The sequence below is a fragment of the Echinops telfairi genome, unplaced genomic scaffold (genome assembly GCF_000313985.2).
Source record: "Echinops telfairi isolate 266 unplaced genomic scaffold, ASM31398v2 ScPeMD7_7469;HRSCAF=8507_1, whole genome shotgun sequence".
Classification (NCBI taxonomy): domain Eukaryota; kingdom Metazoa; phylum Chordata; class Mammalia; order Afrosoricida; family Tenrecidae; genus Echinops; species Echinops telfairi.
The window spans coordinates 38,451,072-38,460,753 of record NW_022111373.1 but is presented as its reverse complement, the minus strand read 5'-3'; positions in this window follow the sequence as shown (position 1 = coordinate 38,460,753).

The following is a 9,682-nucleotide window of genomic DNA, read 5'->3' as shown; positions in this document are numbered from 1 at the left end:
ACAAAACAAGAGACCCGAGAACTAGAAAGGCGAGGCTTTACCACCCATTTATCCCTCCGCCTTTCAACCAGCACCACATGTGATTATCGGCCAGGATGGCACAATTAACTAACTCACAGTTGTTGCTTGCTATGGGCTTTAGTAGAGACTGAGTGCCTAACCAGAGGTTACCAAGTCATCGTGCACCTTGACCCGCACATCATAAATGAGGTGTTGCCTGACCCACAGAGTCATAAATACGTGTACACTAACACTCCATCATTAAAAGGAAGTTGTGTATAAGAGATTGTGTTTCAGCAGGACCTGAAGGCATAAGGAAACATGAGGAGGTGACCCAAGTGGTTTCCACTTCTGTCATAACTTTCCCTCTCCAAGTCTGTCCTTCTGGCTACATAAGGAATCTCTTACAGCTCATTCCTCACCATCCTGAGACAGCTGGCAGAATTGCAAAGTCACCTAGGGGCCAGTACCTTGCAATGGTGGGCCAATGTTCTTCTGGAAGCTGTATATACTCTAAACTGCTGTTTAAAAGATGGCACTGTTTCTCCAATAGTCATGTTCATAGTCCAGGGACACCCATTATTACTCATTGTTACTCCTGGTGTACTCCCTAGGAGTAACATTTTTGCTTCCTGTCCATGCTCTGGAGATCTTAGACCCAAAGGAAAGAATATTCCTACCAAGAAACACAATATTGATTAAAATATTTTCTGAATATCTTGCAGATATTAGATTGATATTACACAATGAAGGTAAAGAATATGTCTGGAATGACCAGTTGCTTGCTGTGAGCAAAGGGAATATGGAGCATGCAGTGGAAGAAGTTAGTACTAAATACCAGCTATGACTACATAAAAAGTGTTGAAATGAAGACTGCGATTGTTATGAATATTCCCTCTACTTATGAACACATCAAATATTTTTTGCTTTCTTCACTTATAAAATGTAAGAAGTAAACAGGGGTTTTGTGTATTCAGTAATATATGTGTTATGTTAGTGGTTTCACCTTAGATACAAGTATATCTTAAAAATTGCCTTTATGTAGAGATTGTGTATGGCTTAGGGAGATGTATACACACACTAAGTACCCAAGGGATAAACTATGATGGCTAACACTGCGTGTCAGCTTGGATGAGCAATAATCTCTGATTTGGCAGTTAACATGAGACCTCATTTAATGTAATCATATGATGAGATCTGCTTTGAATTACCAATCAATTCAGAGTGAGTTTTTTTAATTTAGTCATTTTATTAAGGGCTTGTACAACTCTTATCACAATTTATACATACATCTATTGTGTCAAGCACATTTATACATTTGTTGCCATCATCATTCTCAAAACATTTGCTTTCTGCTTGAGCCCTTGGTATCCGCTCATTTTTCCCCTCCCTTCCCCTCCCACCTCCCTCATGAACCCTTGATAATTTAAAACTTATTATTATTTTTTCATGTCTTACACTGTCTGACATCTCCCATCACCCACTTTTCTGTTGTCCATCCTCAAGGGAGGAGGTTATATGTAGATTGTAATTGGTTCCCCCTTTCCACCCCACCCTCCCTCCACCCTCCCGGTATCTCCACTCTCAGCACTAGTCCTGAAGGGATCATCCATCCTGGACTCCCTGTGTTTCCAGTTCCTATCTGTACAAGTGTACATCCTCTGGTGTAGCTGGATTTGTAAGGTAGAATTGGGATCATGATAGTGGGGGGGCCAGGGGAAGGAGAGGAAGCATTTAGGAACTAGAGGAAAGTTGTATGTTTCATCTTTGCTACACTGCACTTCGACTGGCTCGTCTCCTCCCCATGAAGAAGCACACCAACCTGTGTGATCACGAGGCTCGAAGGGATCAGGTATCAGTCATCAAAGAACAAAGAATCATAGCATTATGAATGAGGGTGAGGACAGATTGGGGTGAGTGCTCAAACAAATATGGCTAGCTTTTAGCACCCTCTGTAGCCTACATCTGGTTTATTATGCTTTGTTTTCTTTTCTAACTTGAGCCACTGGCTTGTCAAATTGCCTTCCAATATTGAGCTCCATTAGTCCACAGATTGTGAGCCAGCAGTCTACTGTCTTATCTGATTCTCCTGCATGTGAACCTCTACAGCCCTTGAATCATTAATTTGCAATCTGATTGGCCACTACTGGTTCATCAGGCTCAGAGAAACTTCCTCCCTGACATTGACCCATGAACTTGAGACTTTTCAGCTTGTACACTGCATGAGACATTTTCGTAAGATACACTTCTTCATGTATACACAGATACTAGCCTCACTTGTTTTATTCCCTAGAAAACTCAGTCAAAGTAGGCCATATAAAAGTACAACTTTAATCTTGCCTTGGCTGGAAGCAAAGTAGTGAAGAAAATCAAAAGACTCATGAAAGATTGATTAGTTGAACTTCCACCTCCAAGATCCCGAAGACAGATGACTAGATGGTGCCTTGAAGCATTGCAAACTGATAAAATAGTGATTATAATAGAAGGTTTAGGACTGAGTGGGAGAAAAATGTGAAACAAAATTCAAAATCATAAAAAGACCAAGTTTACTGCTCTGATAGAGATAATGTATCCCTGAGACTATGATTCTCAGATATCTTTCAAGCTCAGAACTGAGTTCACTCCCCTGACTCAACTTTCATGAAAACAGTACACGGGACTAGACTAGACCTTCTAAAGCAATACATATAGGTACCCCTATGAGGGATACCCCCCAAACTGAAAAAAGATTCACTTGGTGGAGCTCTTACAGTGTGTATTTCCCCCCCAGGCCCGCACAGCGCAACTCCCTCTGAGCTAGTGCCTCCGCACCAGGCAAGGTTCTCTCTGGTCACAGTGAGTTTTTTCAGAAAAGCAGTTTCAAATGAACCTTATTTTTTTGTGATGGATGATTTAAGAGGACAGTGTACGGCTGTGAAATTTTATTTCCTATTCTGGAAAAATGCTGCGGAAAATGCTGTGATGTTGAACACAGCTTACAAGGACAGCGCTATGGGAAAACTGAAGTGTATAATTGGTTTTCTTGTTTCAAAAAAGATGAAATGTCAGTTGATGACAAACCTTGTTCTGGATGTCCATCAACTTCATGAATGGATGAAAATGTTGGCGAAATGCGTGCACTTGTGCTTTAAGACTGACGACTAAACATTAAATGGATGGGGAAGTGATCAGAACTATCATGGAGTTCAATGAATTTCAACGGAACATTTCGGAACGAAAGAGTCGTTGTGCCTCGGGTTCCGACTGACCAGGAAAAAGAGCCTCGACTGGAAACATGCTGTGCTTTGAAAGAACAGCTCTGAAGCGACCCCGACTTTTTTCCCAAGCTCATAACTGGTGACAGGACATGGTGCTATTCTTACAACCAGAAAGCAATCATCAATTAAGCCGGTGGAAGACCCCATCGTCACCTTGCCCCCCAAAGGTTTGTCAAGTAAAATCACAAGGTCAAGATGATGCTCGTAATTTTATTTGATGTGAGGGGAATAGTGCATTTGGAGTTCATTCCACGAGGTCAGGCTGTTAATCAAGCTTTCTATTTTGAGGTTCTGAAAATGTTGCATAACCCTGTGTGACAAGAATGGCCTGATTTATGGCAGATGGGACTGATTTTGCCACCAAGACAATGCACCTGCTTATGTAGCCATCTCAGTAGGCCAGTCTTTGGCAAAAACCAGCAAGCCTCTTTTGCCCTGTGCACCTTACTCACCTGACCTTGTTCTGTGAAACTTCTTTTTGTTTCTGTGAATGAATAGGGACAAGAAAAGCCAGTGAGTTGATGAAGTAGAAGAGGTAAAGAAAAAAAATGAGGGAGGTGCTGTCAGCCATCCAACCAGATGAATTTGAAAACTGTTTCTAAGAATGGAATTGCATACTTGACAAATGTATTAAGTGCAATGGAGAGTACTCTTAAGGTGATAAGGTTGTTTTTTAAATAAAATTAAATACATAGTTTTGACAAAAAATTCAATTATTTGGAGGGTACCCCTTCATATATACAAATCTGATGAATCAATTGACTTCCTGTCAGTTTGTTGCACTGCATTGGCTTGCATTTGTTGCGATGTTGGGAGCTGTGCTAACAATATTTCAAATACTCACAGGTCCTCCATGATGAACAAGGGTCAATGCAGCTTCCAGACTGAGAACAGAATAGGAAAAGGGAAGAGGAAAAATTCACTCCTGAAAGCCTTAGCCACAGCAGCAGAACATGGTTAGATCCAGGGCAGTAGGTCAAGCCCTCATCTGAAAAGGCACTGAAAAAGTGGCTCAGAGCTCTCTCCTCAAGTAGAGTCGCCCTTAACGAGGGGAATGCAGTGAAACTGCCAAGACCTTCATTTGCTAATGGGCACGACTCAAAATGGGCAGGAAGTTGAATGTTAGCTGAAAAGAGAAGAACATTCTGATGAGATGGGTTGACCTATGAGCCAAAACCATCTGCTCAAATACACCGATTGTAAGAACGATCCAGAGCCAGGCAGTGTTTCACTGTGCGGTACACAAGGACCCGATGAGTCAGACTGACCCAATGGCACTAACAATATACGTAGACGCCCTATTTAAGTCGAGTGTGAACATTTATATTTCATTGTCATCACTTTTAAACACCTGATTTTTCTCCCATAACGTTTCAAAATTATAGTTTAAATTGTTGGTGAAATCATTAGTGTGATATTTTTTAGCATCCAGGCTTTGTAAATCTTGTTAATTTATTGTTATGCCAAGCAGTTTATAGTTCTTCCTCAATGCAACTGTTTTTTCCTCAGAGAATATGTCTTATTTTAAAATCTTTCTTTGTGCCTTATGTCTCTATTATTGATATTTTTTCAAATGTTCTATCAAAGTTGTCAAATGCCTCCTAATAATTTTCCAAAATACATAAGAATATGTCTGAAAGTTCCTCCACTCCATCCTCCAACCACCTGCTTCAATATAAATGATTGCTGCTACTGAGCCTACAATACAGCTGGCACCTGGACATTTTCCTTCCCCATTTTCCTGTGGAAAATTTTCTCCCGATAACATGTCTCGTATTCTGTTAATTTATCACCTTTTAAAAGAGATATTCTTTAGAACCTTAGGCACATTGCATGAGAACAGAACTCTTGAGTTCTTATATTTTTTAGATAGAGCGTGTTCTCTATTAAGAAGTAGCAGTTTGACTGATTATGGTGTTAGACACTAAAAGCAAACACCCTTAGTATATTGGAAACATTGTTTCAAGAACTTTAAAAATCTTGGTTAGCAATGAGTAATTGTTCATATTCTGATTACCTTTCATATGTAAAAGACCAATTTCCCAGCTCACCCTAGGCCGCCACATTATCTGGACCTGCAGGCAAAATTTGATTGGAGAGTTTATGGTCCTTAGATCAGAAGAGTTCTTTTGCGCTGATTTTTAAAAAAATGTATTTCCTCCTGTTTTAATGGTATTTTTCCCCCTCCATATTTGTTCTGTTTGGTGGTGCGAAGGTGCCTTTGTTTTAGAACAACAGAAGAAAATGCTGCTCAGTCCTATGCCACCCTCAGTGAGTACATCTGAGCTCATTGTTGCAGCCACTATGCCACTCCAACTCACCCAGGCCCTTGCTCTCTGGTGCTGACCCACTTCAGCAAACATGGTGTCATCCTCCAAGGAGTGGTCTTTCTCGATAACATGTTCAAAGTCTGATAAGAAGTCTCATCGTCCTTGCTTCAAAGGAGCATCTTGGTTATAATTTATCCAAGACAGATCTATTTGGTCTTCTGGCAGGTTATATAGTACTTTCTTGTTGTTGTTGTTGTCCTATCATTATTTTTTTAATCATTTAATTAGGGGCTCATACAACTCTTATCACAATCCATACATACTTCAATTGTGTAAGGCACATTTGTACATTCATTGCCCTCATCATTCTCAAAACATTTGCTCTCCACCTAAGCCCCTGGCATCAGTTCCTCATTTTTCCCCTCCCTCCCCACTCCTCCCTCCCTCATGAACCCTTGATCATTTATAAATTATTATTTTGTCATATCTTGCCCTGTCCAATGTCTCCCTTCACCCACTTTTCTGTCGTCCGTCCCCCAGGGAGGAGGTCACATGTAGATCCTCGTAATCGATTCCCCCTTTCCACCCCACCCTCCCTGTATCGCCACTCTTACTACTGGTCCTGAAGGGATCATCCGTTCTGGATTCCCTGTGTTTCCAGTTCCTATCTGTAACAGTGTACATCCTCTGGTGTAGCCAGACTTTCAAGGTAGAATACTTTCAATGGTATTTGCCAAGATTAAAATTTAAATACATCAAGTCTTCTCCAATCTTCCTTATTTAATGGCCAGCTTTCAGATGCCTATGAGTCAACTGAAAACACCATGTTTTGGGTCAGGAACATCATGGGCTTCAAAGGAACATCCTTACTCTATAACACTTTTAAAAGTTTTGGACATCACAACATATTGCCAGTGTATTACGTCATCTAGTTTCTTCATCAATGCTTCCATGGGCATTGACTGTGATCCCAGTAAAATTAATCCTTAAAAACCTCAATCTTTTTTTCATTTACATGGTCTATTTGTCTAGTCATGAGTATTTTTGCTTTCTTTATATTTATCTGTAAACACAATGGTGTAGTATATAACCTTTATCTTATATCTATCCACTTTTTCACTTTCAGAAAGTTTCATGATCATTTTGGTGAATGTTGGAGAAGGTATAAGATGTGAAGTCAATAATGCAAATTAAATGATAATTCATGTTAAAAAATAGAAGAAAACAAAGGATAAGAATGGACAGATGAGAAAAGAATATCAAGGTTTCAAAGAAAATGAAAGTTAGCATTTAGAATCTGCATAGCATATTAAAATTAAAATATTACATGTGTATGGCATTATAATTATGTGTATATTGTCTTGTAATAAATGCATATGAATTTGAAAGCATTTTATAATAACTAGACTGAGTTCTTAATACGTATCATTTATTTGGATTTCTATCACAATTTCCAGATGAGTAAACTACAAAAGAGAAGTGTTTGGAGAATTGATGCACATGCACTCAGTAAGGAATGTAACTGAAGACTATCAGAAGGTCACCGGCAACAGAAGGTCATCTTTCATACAAGTGTATCTCTCAAGTTCCCCTATTTACTGCAGCAGAGGAAAAAGGAGTCCTGTCTTTTTCTTATCTGGGGATGCCTCGTGAGAAATTTAATTTTTAAATGATAGCTACATGGCAGCATTCTGATATTTTTTACTTTGCTCTAGCCACAAAACATACTGAAAAAGAAGTACACTTTCAAAATTAAATGATTAAAGGAATTAATTTGAGTCGCTTGGTGATTACCCATCAACCAAGACTTTAGACAGGAAAGGTGAAGAACTCTTCTTTTTTTCTCATATAATTCACATTTCTTATTTACTTTCTACCATCTTTCTAACACGTTTCCTTGGAGTGCATATGCTATGCATTAAGGGGGCTATAAAATGAATCAGATAATGAATTCTGGCCTCAGAGCACATAAAAGGCTGTAAAGCATCAACTCGCATTAGAAGGGTTCAGAGAAGGTGAAAGAAGTGACTCCTGGCTGAGCTGAGTTTGAAAAGGGTGCCGAGCTGGGTGTGGAGAAGAGTGAGCAGCACACAGCAGAGGCAGAGAGAGCCTGAAGAAAGAATAAAAGAAGATGAGGGTTGGAAAGCAGATTGGGCTCAGAGGCCAGAAACCCTAAATGGAAAAGCAAGAAATATTCACTTTATTCTATGAGAAAATAGTCTACAAACAAATGCCCTCTACCAGCCAAAAGAAAAAGAGAAAAAGGGAAAAAATCAGTAGAAATATAAAATTGTATAAAGCAATAAATAAAATATAAAATGAGATAGCATTTGCATGTAGTGTATCAGTATATGTGTATAGGGATGCATAGGAAAATCGATCATTGTTCTTTTTAGATGTGCTTGAATTGGTTCTGAATCACAGTGATGCTATATACCGCAGAAGGCAGCACTGCCTGGTGCTGTGAGCCTATTGTACCAGCCACTGTGCCAACCCTCCCAGTGAGGGCCTTCCTCTTTTTCACTGGTGTCTTTTTCTAAGGATTAGTCCCTCCTGATAACATGCCCAAATTACATGAGCCAAAGTCTCACACTCTCTCTTAGGTAAGCACTCTAGAGAAACAAAGCCAGTGAAGCTTATATATGTATATATAAAACTCACTGCCAACAAGTTGGTTCCTCCTCATAGCATCCCTGTAAGACATAGTTTCATCACCTTTATTGGTTTCCTGGGCTGTAAGTCTTCACAGGAGGAGAAAGTCTCCTTGTTCTCCCAAGGTGGATGGGAACTGCTGATCTTCTGGTTAGTAGTTCAATGCATAGCTCATTATCACATCATGGCTCCTATGTACATAGAGGGAGAGATTTATAACAAGGAAATGCCCCACACCGTTGTAGAAGCAGACAAATTCCAACTCCATTGGTCAGGTGTTAGGCTGGAGGCTTCTCTTGACTCACCTGGCTGCAAGGACTGAAGAACCCAAGAGACACAGGAAGAAGCCCAACTTCTGGCTACTGAGGAGAATAAAACCAAAATGAGCAGACAAGATGGCAGGCTAGAACAGCAGGTAGTACAGTAGGTTGGTAACTCAAATCTGAAGACCTGGAGGTTATGATCCACATTCACGATTCAGACACAGCAAGAAGGAAGACGCTTTCCTGCATTGCTCACTTGTCCTGGAAGCAGGCTGCAGGCCTGAACAGTCAAAATACTGAAAATTCTGGCCCAGCCCATTTAACATAAACAAACTATCAAACCACCCTTCCTTCTAAGGAACATTCTGTTTGCACTTCTTCCAAGGAAAACGTGTTCCTTCGTATGGAAGTTCATGATATAATCAATGTTTTTCACCAATACCATAATTCAAAGATATCAATCCGTCATTCACCATCCTTTTTTTTTTTTCATGCATGTGAAACAATTGAGAACACTCAGGCTCTGGCCACATTTACCTTGGCATTCAATGCACTAGCTAGGCTTTTTAGCCTTTCAGAGAGGTCTTTTGCAACATATTCGCCCAATGCAATACAGCTTTTGATTTCTTGAGTGTTGGTGTTGACTGCGTTTCCAAGTTAAAAGAGTTTCTTGGCAAATTAAAGCTTTTCTCCTATGATCGTGATGTTGTCTGTTTGTCAAGTTGTGAGGATTTTCTTTTCTCTATTTGAAGTATACTCCAAACTGAAGGCTGTAGTCTTTGGTCTTCATCAGTAAGTGCTTCCGATCCACTTTGTTTTTAATAACCCAGGTTATGTCATCTGCATATTGACACCATTAATGAGACTTCCTCCAATCCTGAAGCCATGTTTAGTTACATAAATTTCAACATCTCCAGTTCTTTTCTCAGCATGCAAATTGAGTAAGCATGGGGATAGGATGCAACACTGATTCACACCTCCATGTTTTTAAACCAGGTAATGTCTCTTTGTTATGTTTGAACAACTAGTTCGTGGTCTCTGTACAGCAGGGCTGGGGGACTATTTATCTGCCTAAGGCCATTTGGACACTTATACCAACATTCGCAAGTCATACAAAATTATCAACTTAAAAATCACCCTGCAATATTTGGCAAAATATTGAATTAACTCACTCCTAATGTGATGGCTGGAACTGAGACACAGAATTGCCTTTGATGAAATGTGTGATGTTAGCTGGTAT